We start from the raw sequence: 27439 nt of genomic DNA on the forward strand, positions 1-27439 counted from the left end.
CTCAAAATATTTATCCCCATTATGCCTGAAATTGCAGCACTTGAGAATAATTCCTTTGGGTAGGCATTATGTCTTCAAGAGTTTTGTATTAAAATGCAGATACTCCAGAGAGAAAAAGAGAGAGAATATAACAAAAAGTAAAGTTTGTGAAAGATTTTATTTTAAATTTTCCTACTTTGGGGATTTAGAAAAGATACTAACTTGGAAAAATCCGAGGGGAGAAAAGCAGATTACAAGTTACAAAATAGCAGGTACAATGTAAGATACATATTATACACTTCGTGTATAATATGTGACATATAATACACTCTCAGTGGTGTGATTGTAGGGGATTTTTATTATTTACTTGCTCATACACACACATATTTTGTTTCTTTTCCAGTTAACGTGTCCTATTTATGTCAGTTTTTTATAAAGTTAATTATTTAGGTCAAAAAGAAAGCACTGAGTCCTCAGGTAGGTTTAAGCTCAAACTACACAAAGTGTTCTGGAGATCTGGAGGGGGTGGGGCACATTTGGGCACAAGAGAACATGTGCAGTCCACGAAGGACCTGGGATGGAATCGCAGAGCTCTAACTCTTGACACAGCTCCTGTCGAAGTTGAGCATGTTTCCACTGAGCGGGCCATTGAGCTTACACAGGATATAACGCACCCTGGAGACGATGGTGTGACTTTGTCTTGGGTCGGGAAGGGATGAGAATATTTCCTTGGCAGTTTACAGTTACATTCTGCTCAGCGTGAGCTGTAAAGACACAAGCCCTTTTTCAAAATCTGTGACACACTGACAAGATTTCATGCTCAACATAAGCAACCAAACCAAATGCACAGACTTGTGCCAAACAGTCTGCCACCGTCCTCAAAGGAAGGCTACAGACAGACACACTTCTAACTAAACCACCACATCTAATGACTGAGAATTCTGCTAATGACATACTTGATTCAAAGAAATGCAATATCAGAACTTCAGAATATAGAAGTGTTTAAGTTACAGCCAGTGTTTGCAGGTTAACAGCTTGTAAAATACTCTGAAATCAACAGTGAAGATTGTTCTCTGTTGCAGTGTGATTATGTGCAATGTTTCCCTTCGTTTCACCAAGCATATGTTGAGTACCTGCTGTGTTTCATCTGTGCTAAGTTTGAAGCTAGAAAGATGAATAAGCTATGATCTGTGCACACAGGGCTTAGAGTTCAGTGAGGGGCACCAGCCCGTATGGTGTGTGTATGATGCCATGGAGCACAGAGGAGGGATGCTGGGGGCATGGGGGTGCTGGGAAGGTTTGGGAGGAGATGATGCTGGAACCGAGCCTTGCCAGACAGACAGGGTGGAAAGGAAGGAAGTTTCGAACTGACATAAAAGCACAGAGACATGCAAGAGCCCAGAGTTTTAAAAATCTGCAAATAGGGGCTGGCCGGTGGCGTAGTGGTTAAGTGAGCACACTCTATTTCGGTGGCGCGGGGTTCACAGGTTTGGATCCCAGGCACGCACCGATGCACCACTTGTAAAGCCATGCTGTGGCGGCGTCCCATATAAAGTAGAGGAAGATGGGCACTGATGTTAGCCCAGGGCCAATCTTCCTCAGCAAAAAAAGAGGAAGATTAGCATCGGATGTTACCTCAGGGCTAATCTTCCTCACACACACACACACACACAAGAAAACGGCAAGTAGTTCCAAAAGATTGAATTGTACTTCCACTTCTGGCCAAGATGGAGTAACATGGACTGGGTTTACCCTCCCATCAGAAACAACTTAAAAAACAGGCACAATGTAGAAAACTCTTGTTTTCAGACCCTGCACACCAGGCAGTGAGGACAGTGACCCCTGAGAGAGGGGAAACCAATGAGGGGAGCCCTGTGGTCATCCTAGCTCACTGCCTGGAGAGAGTCTCCAGGGTGCAGCTTAGAGAGTGGGAGCCCATGTGGAGCCTGAGTGTCCAGGGAGGCCATGGCATCTTCAATTCTCAGGAAGAGAAGCAGGGAGGGGAGCGCTGCACAGGGAGAGAACTCCAGAGACCCGCAGAGGCCCCCAGAGTCTTCAGGGGAGTACTGATCACCTGAGGGTGGGGGAGCTACCCGAGGCTCAAGAAAGAACCGTTGGATAGGAGCAGAGGGAATAGTCCTTGAATGAAAAACCTGGTAATTCACAGGGCATCAGATAGAGTATTTAAAGAACATTGCTTCAGTAGTGTGGCAAAATTAGCTCTAGAATAAAGGCCACTCTCATCCTGCCTATCAAAGCTTAAAAGAAGCTTCAAAAAGATGACACTGTTTCCAAGTTTTTTTAACTGCTTCCCAGAATAAAGCTCAAGAAAATATTTATAGGAATAGAAAAATATCCAGCACCTAAGAAGGTAAAATTCACAATGTCTGGTATCCAGTGAAAAATGACAAGGTGTGCAAACACGCAGAAAAATACGATGAATAATGAGGAGAAAAATCAGTCAATAGAAACATACCCAGAAATGACACAGACATTAAATTAGACAAAGATAGAATTAGTAGATAAAGACATTAAACAGTTATTATAACTATATTCCATTTCTTTAAGAATCTAAAGGAAAGATTGAGCATATTAAGTAGAGAAATGGAAGACATTAATAAACAAACTGAACTTGTGGACATGAAAAATACAATATCTATGGTGAAAAATATACTGGATGGGATTAACAGCAGATTAGACACAATAGAAGAAAAGAATAGTAAAGTTGAATGTGTAGCAATAGAAACTATCCAAAATGAAACACACAGAGAACAAAAGTTTAAAGCAAAATGAGCAGAGCGTCAGTGAGCTATGGGACTTCAAGTTGCTTACACTGTAACCCTGTACCTGAGGCCAAAGCTGATTGATTTATAGGTGGACACCTTGACCATGGCTGGGCCCGTGACTTTCTTCCTTGGGACTGTGAATTTAGGACCCAGAGAGAATCAAGCCAGTGTCACTCTGTGTGACTGAAGCAGGAACACAGAAATCTTCATTGTTTCCCACCAGGTAGACTGAGAAGCAGAAGAAGTTAGTCTATAACAATGGGAGGAAAGAAACAGACATATAGAGGAAAGTAGAGGTGTGATATGGAGGGAGAAATCATGGAGTTTTCCAGGTCCTGATTCCAGTTGCTTCTGAGCTTAGTTGTACCCTTGTCCTGTTCAGCTTCTTCTTAGATTCCATGAAATATGGTTTTTTGTCATATATAATGAAAAAGCCCTTAAATTATATAGAGGTGATGAATTTGATTTTGGACTCATGATGGGAGTGTTTATGGGATATCAACATGGTAATGTCCAATAGGCAGGTGAACAGACCTCTCTGAAGTTCAGAGAACAAGTATGCACCCCAAATTTACATTTTTATTCTATCCATCTATAGAATAAATAGACTCCCTAAATCTGTAGGAGTATATGAAATTGACAATGGAGAAGATATAGAGGGAAACAAAAATAAAGCCAAGGATGGGACCTGGAAAACAACCACATTAAAGAGGCAAAAAGTGTATCCAGAGAAAGACTGAGAAGGAACATTTATCAAGGTAGGATGAGAGCATAAAGTTGAGGAAATCAAAAGAAGGCAGAATCTAAAGAAAAGGGAAATTGATAATATTGTCAAATTCCTAAAGGACCTAAGACATTCCTAAGCTTTGATTGGCAACCAACAACTTCCTATATTTCTAACCTTACTTCCTTTTTTCTGCCCATATTTACCATACTTGAGTTTATATTTCCGTTTCTCATCTCAACGTGCTAAGATAACCCATAGTTATTCATCTCTTTAGGATAGTTTGACTTTGGCAATCTTAACCCTACATTATTTACAATACCTGACAAGGATCCGATCAAAGCAGATCCACAGAGAAGAGCTGAGCCCTTCTCCCCAGAAAAACAATTGCATGCCAGTAGGATTGGGGGAGGCAAGGAAGGAGCTGGAGGAGAGCGTATGGTTTCCATAAGAGGAAATCAGACCTCATCAATCTATGAAAGCTCTTTTGGGAGGCATATATGCATATGGACAAAAGCCCATCAATGGTGTCTATTTAGATTTCCAAAAAGCCTTTCACAAAGTTCCACACAAAAGGCCATTTTAAAAATGGAGTTATCCTGGTATGATGGAGACTGGTGCAATGCACAAGGAAGTTGCTTAGAGACAAGAAACAATGGTTTAGGATAAAAGGGCACTTCTTGGAGGAAGAAGCGTGAACACGGGCATTCCCCTATGACTACATTTGTTTAGTATTTTTATGACTTATTTGCAGGAGGGAAGGCACAATGAAAAGCCCAAGGATATGGGAATAAATTGATGTTAGTATGAGGCTATGTGAGAAGGCAGAAAATATTGAATTGTTCTTTATAGGGGCAAAAATAAAATATTGAACTTAGGGAAAAATAATCTCAAGTGTACTTAGAAGTTTCTTTACTCATTCATTCATTACACAGTTATTGAGGATCTACTATGTGGCCAGATATTGTGCTACAAGTTGGAGAGAAAATAATTGAGAAGGGGTGTCTCCCTGCTGTGAGAGAGCTTAAATGGAACAAGAAGATATTCCTGAATCTTGAGAAAAGTAAATTAAAGGTGAATAAAAAGATGTAGCTCACAGAACAGGAAACACATGGAGCTTAGTTTTCTAAGAGTTAAGCTAAGGTTGCAAAATGTAAATATACTCAAAATATTTAGATAATTCCTAAAAGGCACTGATATGCTAGCTCTGTTAAGGGAAGCTAGAATATTTGGGGCTGCATCCATAATATCTCTATACATCAGGACCATTTTTTGTTGCAAGGGACAAAAACCCAATTCAAAACCAACTGAAAAAGAGGTAAGCCTGACTTCAGGCATAGCTGGGTGTGGAGAGGCAGGAGATGTCACGAGAGCTTGGTGTGGCTCCCTCGCTCTCCACCTCTCAGCTCTCTGTTATTCTGTGTTGGGTTCATTCTAAGAGTTTTTTCACAGGGAGTAAAGGCGGCTTACATATGGGTATGGAAGGTGGAAAAAATTCCAGTTTTCTGTGTTGCACAGCACCTGTGACCCTTTTTTTCCCAGTACCCACATCAATTCCTGAAAAAGGACAGTGAATGGCCCAGCCCTGAACCACTCACTGTGGCCAGAAAGTTGAAGTATCATTACTGGCCAGGCCAGGGACAGCACAGCTGCCAACCCGAAGAGCCAGGGCGAGGGGGAGCAGTCAGCCTCCCAGAACCACACAGACTGAGAATGAGGAGGAAGTCATTTCCCAAGTAGATGGTCGGCAGACAAGAAGTAAGAGAGAACAACTATCTGCTTCCTCTCTATAAGTCATCATAGACTGATTATGGTTGGGGGAGGAGCCTCTAAGATAATCCCCCTCTCATTCTTGCCTCCTGCTATTCACACCCCTGTATAATCCCCTCCCTTTAAAGGTGGGGGATTTAGTGACTCACTTCTAAAGAAAAGAATGTGGCAGAAGCATGGAATGTCACTTCTGAGATTGGGTTATAAAAGACTGGGCGTTCCAGGGGCCAGCCCCATGGCCTAGTGGTTAAGTTCAGTGCGCTCCGCTTTGGTGGCCTGGGTTCACAGGTTTGGATCCCAGGCGTGGACCTACACCACTCGTCAGCTATGCTGTGGCAGCATCCCAGATACAAAATAGAGGAAGATTGGCACAGATGTTAGCTCAGGGCCAATCTTCCTCAAGCGAAAAAAGAGGAAGATTAGTTCAGGGTGAATCTTCCTTGGCAAAAAAAAAAAAAAAAAAAGACTGCAGGTTCCATCTTGGATGCCCTCTTTCTAGCTCTCTCTTGGATTGTTCACTCTGGGGCAGCCAGCTACCATGCTGTGAGTCAGTCCTATGGAGAGGCCCAGCTAAATGAGCTTGGAAGTGGACTTTCTGAGACTGATAATAACCAGGTGTATGAGCTTGGAAGTGGATCCCCCCCACGCCAGTCTTTAGATGAGACTGCAGACCTGGCTGACAGCTCAACTGCAGCCCCATGAGAGAACTGGAGCCAGAGGCACCCAGCTAAGCTGTCCCCAGATTCCTGACCCACAGAAACTGAGAGATCATACATTTTTATCATTATAAGCCACTAAGCTTTGGGACAATTCGTTAAACATCAATAAATAACTAATACACTGGGGTTGGTAAAATAAGGTAATATTTATGTTCTTATGTGCAAATGACCAAAAATAGGTAAATACATACAAGATCAGATAAACAAATCTGTGAAAATATCATATGTGATTCTGTCATGTTTGAATATTTTCTGTGCTGAATGTGAAGAAAATGAACTTTTCCCCCATAGATGAAACTATTGAGTATTATTTTTATCAATAAATAGACTGAATATATAGCAGCTGCATTGTATCTTATACAAATCTTAAATCAAGATACAGTAATTACAGCATTCTGTAGCTAGTTAAAGTCTAGACTACATTTTTTGGCTGTGTTCTGGACTGTTCCTCTAATTTTTTTGTGGTTCCAATGAGATTTTCAATTGTAATTGGAGGTTAAAAAGAATCATTTTGCCAAGTTTCCTTTGACTCCTTGTTTAAAAGATCTGACACGGATCACCATGAGGGAAAGGTCCGTATGAGGTCAACATGACTTTGTCTTTGAGATCTGTTTACATCTTCGTGTTGGTAGTTACCTAAGTACCTCTCCCTGATGAAAAGTCTAAAAAAATCTCAAGGGAAAAAGAAAGAGGACTGAGTCCAATATCAAAAGGATGTTTATTAAAGCCAATTTTCTTTAGCAGCAGCCTTGCAATAAAATAAAAGATATTTTTAAATGTATAAATTCATAAGCCTGGGTATAAACCTAGACTGATGTAGTTCCATAAAAATTATCAAGTTGTAACCTCTAAAAGCTAAGTAGGTAATAGAACTGTTGATTAACCTCAACTGAAGTGCTTATACCTGCTACTATATTCAGAAGTTAATAGCTACCCGGGGGCATTTTTAACTTACATGTGACGTTGAGTAGGGTTTTCCTCTGATGATCACCCTAGTATTTCAGAAAATTCTAATTAGCAACTAATTACCATTGCACCCTGTCATCACACAACCCTCATGTTGCTGCTGTAACTTTATTTCTTCAAAGAAGACAGAGGGAGGCTCCAACAAGTTCTGAAGCTGCTTTTGATAATTATATAGCACAGAGAACAACACTACCTTTGCTATTATTTCTGTAAGATATAACTGTCTCCAGACAACCAGTGCGCTCAATGTAGAGCCAAAACAATGTTGGTCTGCTTGTGTATTTGGGAGACCAGTGTCTCACAGTGAGCCTGTGTTATGTTTCCCACTGTCTCATAGGGAAGGTTATATGTCTCCAGGTTTTCTTGCAAGGCACTGGAAGCAGGGCCCTTTACTTGGGATTCATTGGAATTCAATGAATACTTAGAATTCATTACTCGTTACCAGTTAACTCATTTTATGGTGCAAATTTCTTCATCCTAACCAATTCTCACTCATGTGCATAGAAAATTCCACGTTTTAACATATAGTATTACATTTGGTTGAGTTTTTTTTTCTTTTCCTTCCTTATATAACTTTCAACTACTGTAGAGGACTGTTTTGAAACTATTTAATTGTTGTTGTTGTTCAGTCCTCTGAAGCTTAATGAGGAAAGTTGTATGAATATACACATAGTAATGCAAACATACTCCCTTATTGCCTAGGTGCTAGGTAATGCCCAAAGTTATTGAGCCCAAGGAACTGAAGTCGTGTTTGTGATGATGGATGCTTTGCAGAGAGCCAAGTCTATAGAAGCTGGAGAAGAAACAGAACTGATGGTTCCATCTTCTCTTCCAGAGACAAGAACTTCGACACCCCAGCGCCCTGAGAGGTTTAGATCACCCTGGAGTTGTTGCAAAGCTAATCTAGTGCCATTATGTGGAAATGGAGGGATTCTGTGCACCACCACCCTGATTTCACATTGGAAAGCCAAGGGTTTTTTATTCCAACTCCAGACAATTCCACAGAGAAGTAGTTATTATGTATGATTATTTGCCTACTTAAACTACAAAAGTTTTCTATATATAATAGCAAAGAAAGAAACCATAAAGGAAGGACTGATAGATTTTGCTACAAAAAAGGGAAAACATTTCCAAGTAAAAAAAAAATACAGTAAATAAAATTAAAAGGCAAATGAAAATAATGGAAGGTATTGGCAAAATGTATGACAAAGGATTAGGGCTAATGTTTTTAATACACAGTTCTTTTTAATCTCTATAAATACAATTAAGTTTCTTTTTCTTTTCCTTTTCTGGGGATAGTGTCTAGAGGCATTCAAAATGGTCCAGCACTTGACATACTGTTGTAGGCTATCTTACAATACAGCTTCCAGCAATGCCAGGCTGTCCTGAGCCCCTGGTATTAGAATTGTCTATCTTTATACCAAGAAGGGAGGGACAACACCAGAATCCACATGTCGCGTGTGCCCAGGTCAGCTTCAAGGAGTTCATGCCGTGAGACCTAAAGTTCTTATGAGATTGTCTAAAACAAAAAAACATATCATCTGGGCCTGTGGTGCCTCCATGGTTGCTAAATATGTCTGTGACAGGATCAAGTATGCTTTTCTAAAGGAGGAACAGAAAATCATTGTGAAAGTGTCGACGGCACAAGCACAGTCAGAAAGCTAGATTTAAAAATGGAGATTTTTTTGAATAATAAAAATAAAAGCCTTCTAAAAATTTAAGTTTCTTCTGTTCCTACATTATGGGAAAATGGATGGGCATATTTTTCACCAAATTGGGAGATATATTTGGGGTGACCTGACTTAAAATATAGCCTATGTGTTGTACAAGAGGTCCATTTGGGAGGACCCTGGGGAAAACCAAGGGAGTTGGGCAGTGCTGCGTTAGAGCAGCTGGACCTGAGGCTCAAAGCAAGGCCCTTGGGAGTGTCCATTGGGTCAGACATACTAGCTGAAGTATCAATGGTATTAACACTGGCTAAAGCATAGAGTGTTGTGAGGACTCAATGAGATCATCCATGTAAAGTGCTGAACTCAATGCCTGGCACATTCACTCACTGATTCATTTACTCAGTAAATTTTTATTGAGTGACTGCTGTATACCAGGTGCTCTGTTGGGTGCTAGGGATATAGCAGTGATCAAAACAGACAGCCATCTCCACCCTCTTGGGGCTTACATTCTGCTTAGGTTCCTTTTTTTCTAAATTATCCAATTTGCTGGCATGTAATTGTTCATAGCAGTCTCTGATAATCCTGTGTATTTCTGTGATATCAGTTGTAATGCCTCCTTTTTAGTTTAAATTCTACCTATTTGAGTCTTGTCTCTTTTCTTGGTTAGTCTAGCTAAAGGTCTGTCTATTTTATCTTTTCAAAAAACCAACTCATATTTTTGGTGATCTTTTCTATTGTCTTTCTAGGATCTATTTCATTTATTTATCCTCTAATCTTTATTATTTCTTTCCTTCTGCTAACCTTTGGGTTCGTTTGTTCTCCTTTTTCTAGTTTTTATAGCTTCTTGAGGCATAAAGCTAGGTTGTTTGTTTGAGATTTCTTTTTTCTTAGTGTAGCCATTTGTCACTTTATACTTCCCTCTTAGAACTATTTTTGCTGCATCCCATACGTTTTTGTATGTTGTGTTTCCATTTTCTTTGACTCAAGGTATTTTTTGATATCTTCTTTAAACTATTGATCGTTCAGAAGTATGTTGTGTAATTTCCACATATTTGTGAATTTTCCAGTTTTCCTCCTGTTATTGTTTTCTCGTTTCACACCTTTGTGTTTGGAAAAGATAGCTGGGATGGTTTCAGTTTTTTAAAATTTGTTAAGATTTGTTTTGTGGCCCAACATTTTGTCTATCCTGGAGAATCATCCATGTGTAAGGAAGGAAAAGAAAAATGTGTATTGTGCTGCTCTTGGATGGGATGTTCTAGACAAGACTTGTGGTTCCTTTTGGTCAATAGTGTTTTTTCACTTCTGCTGTGTCCTCATTGATTTTCTGTCTCAATGATCTATCCATTGTTGATAGTGGGGGAATGAAGTCCCCTCCTACTATTTTATTACTCTCGATTTCTCCTCTCATTTCTGTTAATTTTTACTTTATATAGTCAGGTGCTCCGATGTTGAGTGCAGTATATTTACAGTTTTTATGTCCTCTTGATGAACTGCCCCTGTATCAATATATAGTGACCTCCTTGTCTCTGGTGAACAGATTTTGACTGAAAGATTATTTTGTCTGACATAAGTATAGCCACTCCTGCTCTCTTTTGGTTACCATTTGCATGTTATTTAGTTCAATTCCTTTATTATTACTCTATGTGTGTCCTAAAAGCTAAAATCAGTCTTTCATATGTAGCACAATGTTATATCTTGTTTATTTTATCTGTTCAGCCATCCTGTGTCTTTGATTGGAGAATTTAATCCATTTACCATTAAAGTAGTTATTGGCGGGTTAGGACTTACTATTGCCCTTTTGTGTGTGTGTGTGTGTGTGTGTGTGTGTGTGTGTGTGTGTGTGTGTGTGAAGATCAGCCCTGAGTTGACATCTGCTGCCAATCCTCCTCTTTTTTACTGAGGAAGATTGGCCCTGGGCTAACATCCGTGCCATCTTCCTCTACTTTATGTGGGATGTCTGCCACAGCATGGCTTGATGAGCAGTGTGTAGGTCCACGCCCAGGATCTGAACCTGCTAACCCCGGGCCACCAGAAGCAGAGTACACGAACTTAACCACTACGCCACCAGGCCAGCTCCACTGTTGCTGTTTTTTGGATTTTCTGGTGGTTTTGTAGTTTCTTTCTTCCTCTCGCTGTTGTCTCTTGTGATTTGTTGATTTTTTTGTAGTTCTATGATTTGATTCTTTTCTCATCTATTGTGTATCTACTAGAGAATTTTTCTTTGTGGTTTCCATGAGGCTTATGTAAAATATCTCCTACCTATAGAAGTCCAACTTAAAGTGATAACAACTTGACTTTAATTGCATACAAATCTGTACACTTTTATTTCTCCCCTCATTCACATTTTATGCTATTGATGTCAGATTTTACATATTATTATATTGTGTATCCACTAACAAATTACTGTAGCTATAGTTATTTTAATATTTTTGCTTTTAACATTCATACCATAGTTAAAAGTGTTATGCACCATCATTACAGTGTTGGAATATCCTCAATTTAACTATATGTTACCTTTACCAGTTAGATTTATACTTTCATATGCTTTCATGTTGTTACTTAGTGTTTTTTCATTCAACTTGAAGAACTCCCTTGAGAATGTCTTGTAAGGCAGGTCTCGTATTGATGAAGTCCCTCAGCTTTTATTGGTCTGGGAATGTCTTCATCTTATCTTCATTTCCGAAGGACAGCTTTACTGAATAAGGTGTTCTTGATTTGCAGTGCTTTTCTTTCAGCACTTGGGATAGGTCATCCCACTCCCTCCTGGCCTGCAAGGTTTCTGCTGGGAAAACTACAACCCCTTTAAATGTGATGAGTCACTTCTCTCTTGCTGATTTCAAAATTCTCTTTTTGTTTTTGACTTATGACAATTTGATTATAATGTGTCTTGGGGTAATATTCATCATATTGAACTTGGTGGGGTCCTTTGAGCTTCAAGAACCTGAATATCTATATCCCTCGCAAGATTTAGGAACTTTTCAATCATTATTTCTTTAAATAAGCTTTCTGCCCATCTCGCTCTCTCTCTTCTCCCACTGGGACTTCCTAGTATGCGTATTCCTTCCCATGGTGGTGTCCCATAGATCTCATACACTTTTTCACTCTTTTTCATTATTTTTTCTTTTTGATCTCCTAACTGGATGACTTCAAATGATGTTTTTGAGTTTGCTTATTTTTTCTTCTGCATGATAAAATCTGCTGTTGAAGCTCTCTCGAATTTTTGGTGTTGTCATTATACTAGGATTTCTGTTTGATTCTTGTTTATGATTTCTATTTCTCTATTAATCACCTCATTTTGTTCATTCATTATTCTCCTGCATTTGTTTAGTTGTCTGTCTGTGTTCTCTTGCATCTTATTCAGCTTCTTTAAGATGACTATTTTGAATTTTTTGTCAGGCAGTTTGTAGATCTCCATTTCTTTGAGTTAGGTTACTGGAACTTTGTTACTTTTGATGGTGTCATGTTTTCCTGATTCTTTATGATCTGTGTAGCTCTGTACTGTTGTTAGTACATGTGAAGAAGCAAATACTTCTTCAAGCCTTACAGACTGGGTTCCACTGGTAAAAATCCTTCTCCTGTCAGGTCCATGGTCTGAAGGGTTTGCCTCCAAGGTCACAGTCAAGCCTACTGGAGATGGGTCATGTGGTTGTGGCTGGGTCCACAGTGGTGTCCATGATTTGTGGGCCTGTTACTAGGGGCTTGGGCAAGCTGAATCCTGTCTGGCCCCTCAGTGGATAGGACTGCATCCAGGACCTTGGTCAATAGGGCTGGCTGGGACAAAGGTCCACTTCAGGGTTCACATTTGAGTCTGCAGAAGGTGGACCTGTTTCCAGGTGTGTGGATGGTTAAATGGTAAATCTCTTGTCAGATTCCTGGGATGGCCCCACCAGGACACTAGGTGGATCCCTGGGTGGCAGGACTCGCCCAGTGCCACAGCTTAGAGGTGTTCTAAATAAGTCACAGGGCTCCTTCAGATCTGCAGCCAGATTGAGGTCTGCAGGTCCTCCTTAGAAGGCACAGATGGGGTGCCTCCTACCAGGTCCCTGGGTGGGCATGTCTGCTCCCTCACTGCTGCTGAGAGGGGCTGGAGCCACGTTACAGGACTGCTTCAGAACCCATGGTTGGACCTAGGTTAGTGGACCTGCCTCCAGGGGCACAGATGGGCGTGTCTCCCAGCAGGTCCCTGGACAGGCATAACTGCTACTGGAGTGTGGCTTGGATGGATGGGAGCCAGGTTACAGGGCTGATTCAAGATCCACTTTTGGAATGATGTCCGTGAGCCATCCTCTGGGGACATGGATGTGTGTGTCTCCCACTGGGTCTCTGTAGAAACTTGTCTATTCCTGGAACATGGCTGAGAGAAGCTGTAGCTTAGTCATAGGCCACTGCAGGGTCCACAGCAAGGACCAAGGCAGGCAGGCCTGTTACCTAAGACACAGAGAGGCGTAACTCCCTCTGGGTCTCTTGGTGGTTGGTGCTGATGGCAGGACCAAAGCCAAATGGGGCTGTAGCCAATTCAACAAGGAAACGAGGCTTTTAGCATGGCTGCAGCCAGGGATATGGTCAGCAAGCCTGAGACCTGGCTGTGGGGTTGCCTTCTCAAAGAAAAGTCCCTCCCCGGTCTTGGGCTCCACCAGTGTTTCACAGCTGCCTACTTGGATCTCGAAGCTCCCAAAAAGGCACTTTTGTCCGTAGATGGCTGCCAAATTATTGTTCCTATGGGGAGACAAGAGGAGGAAACGTCCTATCCACTGTCTTGCTGTCATCCCCATAGGTATGATCCTTCCGGTTACTGTGAGGATTACATAAAACATCTTATAGTGATAACAATCTATTCTAAATGGATAACAACTTAACTTCAATTGCATACAAAAACATTACTCCCTTACATTTCCACCCCACACTTTATGTTATCACTTTCAAAATTACATATTTTTATATTTTGTATCTATTAACATAGTTTTATTGTTATAGTTACCCTCTGTGCTTTTACCTTTTAAATGGTATACGAGAATTTTAAGTGATTTTTGTTACCGTTATCACAGGATTCTGTATTTGTCTATATGTTTACCCTACCAGAGAGCTTTCTATTTTCATGTTTTCATTTTGCTTTCTAGTGTCCTTGTGTTTCAAGATGAAGGACTCTTTTACAATTCTCGTAAGGCAGTTCTGTTGGTGATGTTCTTCCTCAGGTTTGTTTATCTGGGGAGGTCTTTATCAAGCCTTCATTTCTGAAGGACAGTTCTGCTTGATATAGTATGCTTGGTTGGCAGGGTTTTTAAAATCTGACTGCACTTTGAATATATCATCCCACTCCCCTCTGGCAGGCCTGTAATGCTCCTGCTGAGAAATTGCAGATAGTTTTATAGGTCTTCGCTTGTATCTGATAGGCCCCTTTCATGCTGCTTTCAAGATTCTCTCTCGTCTGGGACCTTTGTCAGTTTGACTATAACGTGTTTAGCTGGGGCCTTTTAAGCTTCTTGAATTTGGATGTTCATTTCCTTCTTCAGATTTGGGAAGATTTCAGCCATTATTTCTGCAAAGAAGCTCTCTTCCCCTTTCTCTCTCTTTTCTCTTTCTGGGACTCCCATATGTGTATTGATCTGATTGATGAAGTTGCAAAAATCCCTTATGCTTTCTTCATTTTTCTTTATTCTTTTTGTTCCTGTGACTCAAGGATTTCAAATGACTTATCTTCAAGTTCACTGATTATTTCTTCTGCTTGATGAACTCTGGTGTCCAACCACACTTGTGAATTGTCCAACTCAGTTATTATATTGTTCAACACAAGAATTTTTTGAGGTCATTTTTATATTTCTTGTTGGATATTCTGATTTTGTTCATGAATCATTTTCTTGATTTAATTTGTGTCTTTCTATGTTCTGATGTAGCATGTTGAACTTCTTTAAGGCAATTATTTTGAATTTTCTGTCAGGCAATTCATAGATCCCTGTTTCTTTAGGATCAGTTTCTGGAGATTTATTTTATTACTTTAATTGGGCCTTTTCCTGCAGCCAAACCTGGACACAGTTCACAAGCAGAAGCCTTGTGCTCTCTTTAACAGTTGGGGGCAAAGGAGGGAATGTGGAATTGTAGGGTTTCCACTTCAGCTGTCTGTCTGTGCTGGCCCTTCATCCTTGGCAGGTTCCTAGGTGTGATTTATGGTCTCTGAGAGAGGGTGGGACAGAGCTTCAGGAGTGGGTTCTGGAGCCAGACTGCCTGCCAGACTTCCAAATCCTGGCCCCACCCATTAGAGCATTGTGACCATGCATAAACTCACTCATCATCTAGGAACCTTGCAAATAATTGTGCTACTTCAAAGAGGAAACAATACTACTTGGCAGATGGTAATCCTTTCTGATTCATTCATTCAAAGCTATTCACTCATTGAGCAAGCAATATGAGGATAAAGAGATGTCTCCATAGGACGTGCTGTGACAAGCTCACAGTCACTGGAGCCACAGACACAGACATGTAGACTCCAGAGGGTGTGAAAAGATTATAGGAGAAACACAAATAATGAGGAAGGAGAGGCAGGGTGGTGGATGAGAGGCAGGAGGTAACTCAACTGCAGATGGGACATTTGGGCTGAGGTCAGTAGGATGGTAGGATTGCTACAGTTAGAGATGAGGAGACAGCCCCCACTGTGCAGATGAAGACAGGAAGGCAGGGCATGTTAGAAGAAGAGAGGGGATCTAATATGGTGGCCATGTAGTGGCCTTAGATGATCAGGGGCAGGGAGTGGGCACAAAGCAACAAGGCCAGATCGGCCCCTCTGTAAGAGGACCCATAAACTAAGAATAAAATTTGGGCTTTTATCCCATAGGCAACAGGATACCATGTGATCAGGTGGTCATTTGGGAAGTTTCCTCTGGAGGACTTGAGCAGTTCCAGCTGGGGGCAGGTCACTGTTACAACACACAGTGGGAAAGCTACAGTCTTTACGATAACAACAAAACCAGCTGTAACCACGTGAGATTTCTTATTGTACAAGAAACTTCAAAACCCAAGGATCCCAGGATATGTTACAGTCCCTGCTAACATTTGTCCTGCTTAGCACCCTCTACACTGTGTCTGAGTCGGTCCTCACACCAGTGCTGTGAGGTGGGGACAATCAGCTCCTGCTTACAGCACGAGGTCACACAGCTAGGATATGGGACAGTCAGGATTTGAGCACTAGTCTGGGGAGGTCCTGAGCCGGCCTGCCTCGCCGTCTTCTCATAAGAAAGGGTGCTGCCCCTTCACAGGAAAGTGTTCCACAGCTGCAACTACTTCACATTCTACAGCGTGCTGCTGGGCCTGGGCGCCTGCCTCTCCAGGCTGCTCAGCAGCTGCCTCGAGGGCACGTGGCTGACTGCCCGCCTAGACAAGGCCACCATGCCTTGTCGTGGCCATAGCCACGAATGGCTGTGAGGGAGGAGACGTGGGTAAGTGGCCCATCCCAACTGGCCACACGTCTGGGGAGGGCTGGTCTTGCACCTTTGTAGAAGCTGCCTGGAGGTCAGGTATCAGCAGTTCACAGTTCACACTCTTCACTTGTGCTCAGAGCTTACCTTCCCGTGGAGGCTATAAAGCTGAGTGGGAAAAACATTCAACCCAGTGGTTAGAAGGGAGTTTAAGTCTACTAAGTAACCAGCACTTTTGACAGACCTTTGAAGTGTAATGGAGGGCAGAGAGAGGTAGCGGGATTCGAGCTGAACAATTAGAAGTTTAATTTATGGATGCGTGGCTTAGACATTTTTGAGAAAAAATGCCTCTTAGATTTAATGGTGTCAGTTGGAAACTTATTTAGTAAAGAAAAATGGTCTGTTCAGTTGAAATACTTCAAAATCAGCCATTTCTGTGCAGCAAAGGTAGTTTTTCTACTTCGGGCCCACGTCTATTCATGCAGTCATCCATTTGTCATGTGACTGATGCCTTCTCTCTATTAGCCACAGCAGCTCCCAGCCCCTTTGAGATTCAAATTCCTCACAAGATGGATGGACTAGAATGTGATCTCTAAGAACCCTTCCAGCTTTCTGTACCTCATTTTCTAGATTCTCAGCAAAGACACAGGCACCATTTAGGAACAAATTGATGCTGGGCCAGCCTGTGACCTACTGCCTGGCTTGGCTTGCCTTCGGGATTTTGGGGGCTCTATGTGGACCATTATCACACCAACCCATGCTCATCAGCTTTTCTCGCATCCTGATTGCAGGCCACAGGCTGTCAAATACTGGAGCCTAAATCAGTCAGCAGGTAATGCCTGCTGTTTGAATCCACACTGGGGTTGAACTCCAGGATACAAGTACGCTGACTTTCCTGGTATCCCTGAGATGCTTCAGGTTCCCCCTCCCCTGCCCCCTTTCTCCACACTCCACGCCCTGGGAGCCCTTCTACCTGGGAGATCAGGAGGCTTAGCCCCCTGTCAGCCTGGCCATGGGACCCCTGGAGCCTTGTGTCCTTGCCCTTCCAAATAGGCCCTTCTCTTTTTCCTGGAAATGAACTCTACCTCTGCTAGCTGAGTCCTCCATCCCCCATTTCTTGGAGTCTCTCTCCATATTCCAGGCTGTAGGCCTGCTGCCCTCCAAGATGGGGCTCAGTTTTGCCTAATCTGCCCTGTTGCTCACCAGAAGCTCTCTAGGTCACCAACTCCTGCCCCCTCAAGGCTCTATAGTGTCTCCTCCCACTCCTTCCACCCCTATTCCTCTGCTCTGACTTCTCCTTGGAAGCCCATAGCCATGTCTTATCTGTGGACATTCAGTGCCAATCGGGACTCAGCTCATTTCTGTTCCTAACACTGTAGATACTCAGCTCTGTGGGACAACCTCAGATCCCTCCAGCCATCTTCATGTCCCCGGGAGTCCTGGTCTAGCTCCTCCTTTCACATGGCACACCACCCAGAAAGCTTTTCCAACAGCCTCTGAGAAGAACAGAGACAAGCTGCCCCTTCCCCTGGTCCATCTACTCTGATTCTATCTTAGGTTCCTGCCTCTCAGCTAGGTCTAGGATGAGGTGGCTCCTGCTGCAGACTTTGATCCATAACCCTAGACTGGTCATCCTCAGAAAATCAAAACCAGGCCATGGTTCCTGTGAATTTACCCAGATTCTGCAGACATGGTTCAAGAGTTGATACTGTCCTCCAGCATCTGCTCCAAGGCCACTCCAGGATGTCTGCCCCCTAGAGAAGATGCAGACTACCCAGAAGTTATCCCCTGCAGCGTGATAGGACGGCACAACCACTGTCCATGCAGATGGCATACAGCACTGACTACTCGGGGCTGGCCACGAGCTGAGCTCAGCTGGGCTGAGTGATCAAGTCTTAGGTCTATTTCACTCCCTCGGCAAAAAGATCAGTACTAGTGAAGAGTCCTGTTGATCAAACTTTGCCCAATGATTTCCACCATTCATGGGTAGGAGCAGCCTCAGGGAGTTGCATGTTAAGAAGCACTTAGTTTGACTACATGGCAGAACTTTGTTTTACTGAAGAAGGTGATAAATTATCTACATCAGGGCCTTTTAACTGTGTGGGTCTATTTTTCTCTGGAAGAAGTATGGCCTCAACCCAACAAGATTCCCATTGCTTCCTCCTTTCTATGTCTTATAGTGCATGGGATAGAACGTAATTTATGATCCCATCCTCCAATCTGGTAGGGCAAGCAGGAATACACTGAGCTCTCTCTCCCTTTGCCATTGGGATGATGAAAGGATCAGAAGTGACCTGGCCTTGGTCACGTGGAAGACACACAGATTCTCTCTGACAGGGTGGAGTCACCTAGGAAATCCACCTGTCTGAGGAGGCAGAGATGGGGTGGATAGGCATTCTATGTGGGGGACAAGAAGAGCAGAGGTGTGGGAGGAGGAAAGCCCTGGGCATGTTTGAGGAGGGTGATCCATCTGGTGTGTTGAGTTTAAGAGTGTTGGAGGCTGGTTAGGCCATTCTGAGGAGGCCAGAACGCCAGGCTGGGAGGCCCAGGGCTTACCCAAATTCTTCACACTTCAAGCGTAAGGTCTGTGATGTCCTGGGACCTGTTCAAAGTCTGACCATTCAAAGTCACTCACAAAGCTTGCGCAAGAGCTATGAGGACCCACCAACACGATGAGGGAAGTCCTGTCCACCTCGTGAGTCCCACAGCCACTGAAATTCAGTAATCATTAGTGAGCACCTATTGTAAACTCAGTCATGTTGCTAGGTGTGTTTTCCTCTTTTAACTTAATCTGCACAACTAAGCTTTGTCATTCTGCTTTCAGAAACTGAGGAAACTGGGACTCAGAGTGTTGGGATCCCCACAGCACCAATTTCTAGTTGTGTGACATCCGCCAAACTACTTTGCCTTTCTGTGCTCCTTTTACCGTATATATAAATAGGGAGTGATACCTACCACATCCAAAATTCTTCTGAGGACAAAACGAGTTTATGCATTCAAACACTGTCAATCTAGTATGTGACATGTCCTACACTCCCCATAAATATCAGTTATTGTTTTTTGTAATGTGACACTTTGTGGTGATCTGATGACTGTCTTCGCACCTCTCACTGTTCTCCCAGATCCATGAAGAAAGAGGCCTTCTCCAGTTTTACTCACCATTACCAAGTACGTGCCTGTAACGTGGTAAGATCTTGGAATGAGTAAAAGAACAAGGCTATGATGAATGAGTCTTTCAGCCATGAATTCAATACTGAAATCACTACTGGCATCACGGACAAGTGGGAATGAGAAGAAGATCAGGAACACGGGGTTCTGGTCTGAGCTCTGCCACTAGCACAAATCTCAGTTTCCCTGAATGAGAGCTAGTGCTGCCATCACAGTCAGTGCTCCTCACTTGCATCCAGCCAGTGCTTACTGAGCACGTGCTACGTGCATTTGCCATTCCAGGGACACAGGACACCTAAGGAGATGAGGTCCTGCTGCAGCACGTGGCACAGGCCTCTCTCGCAGCTCCTGCTGTGATAGTCTCTCAGTCTCTTCCCTGGACTGCTTGTGAGTTCCTCAAGGGAAGTGATCAGGTCTCTCTCATTCATGATGGCATTATGTATTGATAAAAGGTACAATCCATCAAGACGATGTCACAATTTTAAACACACATATCTAGCAGCAGAGCTCCCAAAACATATGAAGCAAAATCGACAGAATTGAAAGGAGAAATAGACGGTTCTCTAACAATAATGGAGATTTCAATACTCCACTTTCAAAAAAGGATATTACAACCAGACAGAAAATCACTAAGGAAATAAAGAACTTGAACAACACCATAATCAATTAGACTTAACCTTCCACCCAAAACAGCAGAATATGTATTCTTCTCAAGTGCATATGGAACATTCCCCAGGATAGACCATATTTTAGGCCCCCAAACAAGTCTTAGCAAATTTTTAAAACATTGAAATCAAATAAAATATAATTTCTAATCACAGTGGAGTGAAATTAGAAATCAAGAACAGGAAGAAAACTGGAAAAAATCATAAATACATAAAAATTAAACAATACAGCATTAACACCCAGTGGATGAAAGTTGAAAATATGAGGGACACTAGAAAACACCTTGAATAAAATGAAAATGAAAATACAACCTACCAAACTCATGGGATGCAGAAAAAGAAACGCTCACCGGGAAATTTATAGTTGTAAATGCCTACATTAGAAGAAGAAAGATCTCAAAACCATAACCTAACTTTACACCTTGAAGAGTAGAAAATGAAGAGTAAACCAACCCTGAAACCAGCAAAAAGAGGCTTATAATAAATATGAGCAGAGGTGAAATAAAGAACAGGAAAACAAGAGGGAAAATCAGTCAAATCAAAAGTGTTTTCTAGGAAAAAAGCAATAAAATTGGCAAACTTTTAGCTAGACTAACCAGCAAAAAAGAAAATAGATAAAATTATTATAACCAGAAATGAACGTTGGATATTACTACCGACTCTATGGGAATAAAAATGATTATAAGATTGTACAGTCTTCTTTGCCAACGAAGAAGCCCTCCCAGCCCTGCGTGAGGGGGTGAACTCTGCTTTTCCTAAGGACTCGGTAATGGTCTCCCCCGGGAAGCTGCCTTGGAAGTATTGCTGATTCTCCTGAGGACCTACACCCACCAGCCCCATTTGCTACTAGACCTAGTAGCCTCAATTCCCAGCATGTCCCAGAGACTGAAGTGTAAAATATGACCCATGAGGAGTTGTGCTACGTTCCAAAATAGCTGCATCCTTTCCCCAGTGTATACAGAAACAAATCTAGGAAAACTGTGTGCAAATGGCTATTAAGGGGTTTGGATAATGGCGGAAGGAACATAAAGTTGGATCCGGTCTAATTTATTGATATGGGCCCACTAAGCAGAGATTCTCTACTCTTTGCTGTGTCTTGAGAGGGCACAAAGAGTTCCAGCAGTGTCATTGGTTGCCGGGAATACACTAAGTGAGGCTGACCTTCCTTGGTCTCCTATAGAAGAAGGTATCCAAGGCTTAGGTGATTGGAACGTTAGAGTGTATTTATCATGTAAGACATGCCTACCCACCCCAACAGGGTCCAGAGGACACACTTGCACTACTACTGTGGAAATAAATTCATGAGGGCAGCCCCAGAGTCCGTGAAGAGCTCTGTGGCCACTCTCCTCTTTAGGGCAGACATTACAGTGGAACTGCTGCCAGTGACCTGGGATCTTGATATGCAGTGAGGACACCTGGATCCTGGGGCAGCAGAGACCAAGCAGAGGCACTGAATCTCAAGAGACAAGGTGGTTATGGTTTCTGTAATGGATAGTGAAGTCAAGGCAATAATGAGAATCCATTTGACTCACAGAAACCTATGGTGGTAGCTAGTTGATCTGAGTGTCTGTAGAGGGAAAGAGAAGGCAGTCGATGAAATTCTTGATCTGTGTAAGAATAGTTCTAGATCAAGTGAACAGAAGTCTAACTTGAATCACTGAAACAGTCATGGCCCTTCAATCATTTCCCAACCCTGAGCCACTTGACAGATACAGGAGCCCTGGTGTGAAGGGGAGGCTGATTCCTTTGAGTAAGGATCTAGATATACGATTTAAAATTAAAACAGTTAATCTTTTCCCAACCTTCCCCCAAAGGATGTACAGCCTTTTGTGATGGTGACCATACATTAGGGAAAAGGAAATAATCAGAATTATAGGGATTATTGAATACAGGTTCTGAAGTGACACACTAATTCCAGGAGACCCAAAACATCACTGTGCTCCATGAATCAGAGTAGGGCTTATAGGATCAGGTGATCAATGTAGGTTAGCCCATATCTGTCTCATAGTGGGTCTAGTGGGTCCCTGAGCCCATCCTATAGCTTTTCCCCCAGTCCCAGAATGCTTAGTGGTAATTGACATACTCAGCAAATGGCAGAATCATGAGACTGGTTCCCTGACCGGTCGAGTGAGGGCAATTACAGTAGGGAAGGTCAAATGGAACCCACTAGAACTGCCTCTACTTAGGAGAATAGTAAAATAAGAGAAATACCGCATTCCTGGAGGGGCTGCAGAGATTAGGACCACCACCGAGGACTGAAGGATGCAGAGGTGATGAATCCCACTATATCTGCATTCAGGTCATCTCATGGCCTGTGTATAAAACAGATGGATCTTGGAGAAGGATGAAGGATTGTCATAAACTTAACCAGATGGTGACTACAACTACAGCTGCTTTCCCACATATAGTTTCATTACTTGAGTCCTGATACCTCGTATGCAGCTTTTGATCTGGTAAATGGTATTTTCTTTATCTGTTAGGAAAGACACTAGAAATAGTTTGCTTTGGCCTGTCAAGGCCAGCAATAAACCTTCAATGTCCCACCTCAGGGTGTAGCAGCTCTCAAGCTCTATGTCATAACTTAGTCTACAGGGACCTTGATCACCTTTCTCTTCCATGAGGCATAACACTGTTCCGTTACTTTTCTGTTTTTTGGGAACTTTTTTGGTGAGGAAGATTGACCCTGAGCTAACATCTGCGCTCATCTTCCTCTATTTTATATGTGGGATGCCGTCACAGCATGGCTTGATGACCAGTGCGTAGGTCCACACCCGGGATCCGAACCCGCAAACCCCAGGCCAGCAAAGCGGAGTGCATGAACTTAACCACCCACCACCAGGCCAGCCCCTGTTCCGTGACATTTTTGACATCATGCTCATTCAACCTAGTCAGCAAAAGTAGCAGCTGTTTTATTGGAAGACACTTGCATGTCAGAAGGTGGGAAATAAATGAAATGAATCAGGGGCCTCTCGCCTCTGTGACATGTCTGCGAGTCTAGTGGTGTCAGGCATTTTGAGGTGTCACTTTTAGGGTTAAAGATAAGTTGCGGCATCTGGCCCTTCCTACAAATGAAAAAGAGGCATACTGCCTAGTGCGCCTTTGTGTATTCTGGAGGCAACGTATTCCTTATTTTGGTGGGCAACTCCAGCTCTTTTAGCGCATGATCCAAAAAGCTGCTAGTTTTGAACAGGGCCCAGAGCAAAGAAGGCCCTGGGGCAGGTGCAGGCTGCTATGTAAGCTACTCTGGCATTAGGGCCGTGTGATCCAGCAGATCCAATGGTGATTGAAGTGTTGGTGGCATTTGGAGATGTTGTTTGGTGCCTTTAACAGCCCCCTAAGATGAATCACAGCACAGACCCTTAGGATTTTGGAGCAAAGCCCTACTATCCACTGAAGACAACCGCTCAGCTTTTGGCTTGTTGCTGAGCCCTAGGAGAACTGAATGCATAACCATGGGCCACCAACTTACCCCATGACCTGGAATGCCCATCATGAACTAGGTGAGGCAGCACCCCACCGTCCCATGAAGTGGTGTCTACGAGGTCAGGCTGGAGCAGGCCCTCAGGCACAATCAAGTCACATGAGTGTGTGTACCCAATGTCCGTGACCCCAGCCCTGACACATTCCCTTCACTCTCCCAGACCACATCTATGGCCTCACGGAGAATACCTACAATAAGTTGACGGAGGAAGAGAAGACTCAGGTCTGCTTTATATATGGTTCTATGTGATAGGCAGGCGCCACCCAAAAGTGGACAGCTGAAGCATTACAGTGTCTGTGTGGGACATCCCTGAAAGAAAGTGACAAGCTACAATCCTCCCAGGGGGCCCAGACTTAAGCAATGCACCTGGTTGTTTATTTTGCTTGGAGGGAGAAATGGCCAGAGATAACGAGTCAATTTCAGTTCACAGAGGCACGATTTGGCTGGCTGGTCAAGAGCTTGGAAGGAATGTGAGAGGAACATTGGTGGCAAGGAGGTGTGGAGAAGAGGCATGTGCCTATACTTCTCTGAATGGGCAAAAAAGGTGAATTTCTTTGTTTCCTATAAGAATGCGCACCAAAGGGTAACCTCAGCAGAGGAGGATTCTAATAGTCAAGTGGACAAGATGACCTGTTGTGTGGGTGCTACCCAGCTTCTCTTCCCAGCCACTCCTGTCGGGGCCCAAGGGGGCCATGAACAAAGTGGCTGAGAGGCAGGAATGGGGGTTATGCATGGGTTTAGCATCGTGGACTTCCACTCATCGAGGCTGATCTGTCCACAGCCACTGCTGAGTGCCAAATCTGCCAGGAGCCTAGACCAAAACAGGGTCCCTGATAGGGCACTATTTCCCAGGGTGATCAGAAAGCAACCAGGTGGCAGGTGATTACAATGCACCTCTTCTACCATGGAAGGGGCAGTGTTTTGCTCTTAATGTGTTAGACACCTACGCTGGATACAGATTTGCCTTCCCTTCACACAATGTTCCTGTTAACTACCATCTGTAGACTCACAGAATGCCTTATCCACCACCATGGTATTCCACTCAGCATGGCTTCTGATTAAGGAACTCACTGCCCATAAATGAAGTGCAGCAATGGACCCATGCTCATGGAATTCACTGGTCTTTTCCTGTTCCCCACCATCTGAAGCCGCTGACTTGAGAGAAGAATAGGCGTGTGAAGACGGAGTTACAGTACTACTACCTAGGTGGCAATACCTTGCAGGTTTGGGGCAGTGTTCCCCAGGAAGCTGCTTATGCTCTAAATCAGTATCCATTATATAGCACTGATTTTCTCATAGCCGGGATTCACAAGTCCAGCAATCAGGGGTGGAAATGCGAGGGGCACCGTTCACTACTACCACTGTTACCCCTCATGATCCACTAGCATAATTTTTTTTCATGTTCATGTGACCTTATGCTCTACTGGTTTAGGGATCTTCATTCCAAAGGGAGAAAACACGTTGATTTCATTGGACTGGAAATTAAGACTGCCACCCAGCCCCTTACGGCTCCTCTTGCCTCTGACTCTACAGGCAAAAGGAAGAGAGTTTCCATGCAGGCCGCGGTGATTGATCCTGATTACCAAGAGGAAACTGGACTGCTGCTCCACAATGGAGGTAAGGAATACAGGAGACTCCTTAGGGTTTTCTTAGTATCACGTGCCCTGTGATTAACGTCAATGGAAAACTACAAGAAACCAGTCCAGGCAGGACTACGAATGGCTGTGACCCTTCAGGAATGAAGGTCAGGTTCTACCACTGAAATTGAAAAGGGTTTGCAAAGAACCACAACCAGCTGAGGTGCTTGCTGAGGCAAAGGGAATATGAAGTGGGTAATGGAAGAAGGTAGTTATAAATACCAGCTATGAAAGGGTGACTACCTGCAAAAACATGGAGTGATTGTTATATTTCTTCCTTATTCAGGTATGAATAAGTTTGAGTACTTTTGTGTATTTTGTACACTAGTTAAATTTACATAAGTTTAAAAAAGCAGTAAAAGATTGAGTGATATGTACCGTTGTGCAAACGTGATTCTCTTATGGATGACTGTAAGTGCACTTTTGACAAATGGATGCCCAAAGGTGCAATAAATTGTCGCCCTTCTGCTATATCATTGGGCACAAGGGTTATTAAATGTTGCTACACGCAGGATCAGTTCTCAGGAGCCTCACAGTCCTGCAGTAGAAACCCTGTGGGCACCCTTGACTACCTCCTCGTCCTGATTAGACATGGGAGCTGGCGCTTCTCTTTCTATTTGGAGGTAAAGTATAGTCTTCCCTATTTTTCCTTTAGCAAATCACTTTCCTGGATGGCTGTGCCATGTCAGGAAGGGCCTGGGCTGCTGGGAACCAGGATGTATGCTCAACACCAGCTTGCACTGTAAAGGCCTCCCTGGCAGAGTCCAGCCTGCTGTGTGTCTGAAGGACACTTGCAGCCTTCTGATGGAGGAGGATAGCTCAGAACTGCCAAGAAATTCATCTGGGCCTTGTCTTACAGGGTGTTTCCAGACGTGATGTTCAAAAAGCCACGTGGGAACCCTTTAGTTCCTGGTCATGGGATGGGTTCTCAGGGTGAGCTCAGAGCAGTGTCTGTTCACCACCAGATGGGAAGCACTTCAGTATTTTGATTGGTAAGACTGTGTCCATTCATGGCCATGGATCATCAGTGTGGTGGCTTTCCCTCAATGGACCTGCCTACACCCTCCCCTCTCATGCCTCATCTTTCAAAGCTCCCAACAGGAAAAGTTCACAGCCTCCATGACACATAACCACAGCACAAGGCTGTGGAAAATAACACAGCCATCCCAGGGGGCTACAAAATCTATAGGTTGAGGCCCATCTAGCCCTTTAGGACACGTCAGTAATATCATGACTGAGTGTGTAAACTGGCGAATGTCAGAGACCATGGACTTCAGAACTACACAAACCCAGAAGCCACCTTGGCATGCAACGGAGAGGGTGGCGGTTTTCTGTGGCCAAACAGAGGGACCCATAGCCTGGGAAATGAAAACCCGTCCCTGATCCACCAGATCAACTCCCTCAGGGAAGAGTGGCCACAATGTACCTGACAGAGGCTGGGGCCTCCAGGACATTTCCTCCTGAAACAGCATTACATAAGTACGTGCAGGGATGCTGGAGAGCCTAGTGTGTAGGCAGCATAGACATGATGGAAGGAGGCCCAGATGTGGCCTTAAAAGCTGCATCACAAATCTTCACCTGTGGATAGAAAACAAGCAGGAAAAGGAAGTCAGAGACCTGGACAAGGATCCCAGGAGGATTCAAATCTAGGTCAGGGGTGAACACGGAGCCCCTAGAGGGGCCTGAGGAGGGAAAGTCCTGCCTGCCTTTAGACCATTTACAAGAGACCTTCCTCGGGCCTTGTCCTCTCCCTGTGCACGTTTTGATATTTTTACATTGTTTTCCCCACTTACAGCTGATGCAATTCCAGAGGTTGAACTAGAAAACTACAAGTTCCTAAAATGTGATCAAAAGAAACCTCAACAAGAGAAGCAGAAACTATTCCCTCTTCCTCCAGAATGTAGAAAGGCAGCCCCTGCCTGTGGCACGGCATGGTCCTGGGTAGTGCTGTTTTAAAGACACCCACATTTCAGTGGTTGTTGCTCTGCCTGTGAAAGTACCTTCAACCTTAAATCCCAAGAGAATGGGCAGCGGGCCGTGTCTGCTCCTGGAGCAGCTGAATGATACTGAAATGAACTTGTCCTCTGACTTAGGGGGACTTGGGAGTGTCCCCACTGGCCAGGGAAGGGGCTGGCCCTTCTCCCTTCTCCTACATACAATAAGCTGATGACCCAGAAGAGTTCTTGATTCAAGGAGAAACGTGAGATTCTATGTCTCCCTTACATGCCTACAGAAAGCCACAGAACCACACCACAACTCCCAGGACTTTAATAAAATATTCAAATATGGCATTTATTATTTACAACACATAACTACTGTCCTTCCCCAATGGGTGACTAGATGCTGGGGTAGACATGTCAGGGAGCTGGGGTGGGGTCGTCCTCGCTCTCTTGGGCTTCACGGGGCCCCAGGAATCAGCTTGCAATGCTCCCCTTCCCATCAGGTGGGAGGAGCCGGTCCGGTGCATC

The 27439-nt window shown here is 43.6% G+C and overlaps 2 long non-coding RNA genes and 1 pseudogene across 4 annotated transcripts in view; 2 read left to right on the top strand and 1 right to left on the bottom strand.

Annotated features, from left to right (window-relative positions):
- LOC131420616 (uncharacterized) overlaps nt 1–25348 on the top strand; it is a 34650-nt gene extending 9302 nt beyond the window's left edge. The window contains exon 2 of the long non-coding RNA XR_009223602.1: nt 24868–25348. This is a non-coding gene — a long non-coding RNA (uncharacterized LOC131420616). The remainder of the gene's footprint in view (nt 1–24867) is intronic.
- Nucleotides 284–27222, bottom strand: LOC131420608 (uncharacterized). 3 transcript variants are annotated; one of them, XR_009223588.1, is made up of 3 exons: nt 26398–27222; nt 22065–22165; nt 284–743 (listed from the first exon to the last, which is right to left on the bottom strand). It is a non-coding gene; the product is annotated as an uncharacterized LOC131420608 (long non-coding RNA). The 3 variants fall into 3 exon arrangements; XR_009223590.1 differs by lacking the exon at nt 284–743 and adding an exon at nt 16031–16188; XR_009223589.1 differs by lacking the exon at nt 284–743 and adding an exon at nt 19532–21420.
- On the top strand, nt 7857–8666 carry LOC131420604 (large ribosomal subunit protein eL34-like; annotated as a pseudogene).
- Nucleotides 27223–27439: the final 217 nt, after the last annotated feature.

Source organism: Diceros bicornis, chromosome 23, assembly GCF_020826845.1.
Source record: "Diceros bicornis minor isolate mBicDic1 chromosome 23, mDicBic1.mat.cur, whole genome shotgun sequence".
In the NCBI taxonomy this organism is placed as follows: Eukaryota; Metazoa; Chordata; class Mammalia; order Perissodactyla; family Rhinocerotidae; genus Diceros; species Diceros bicornis.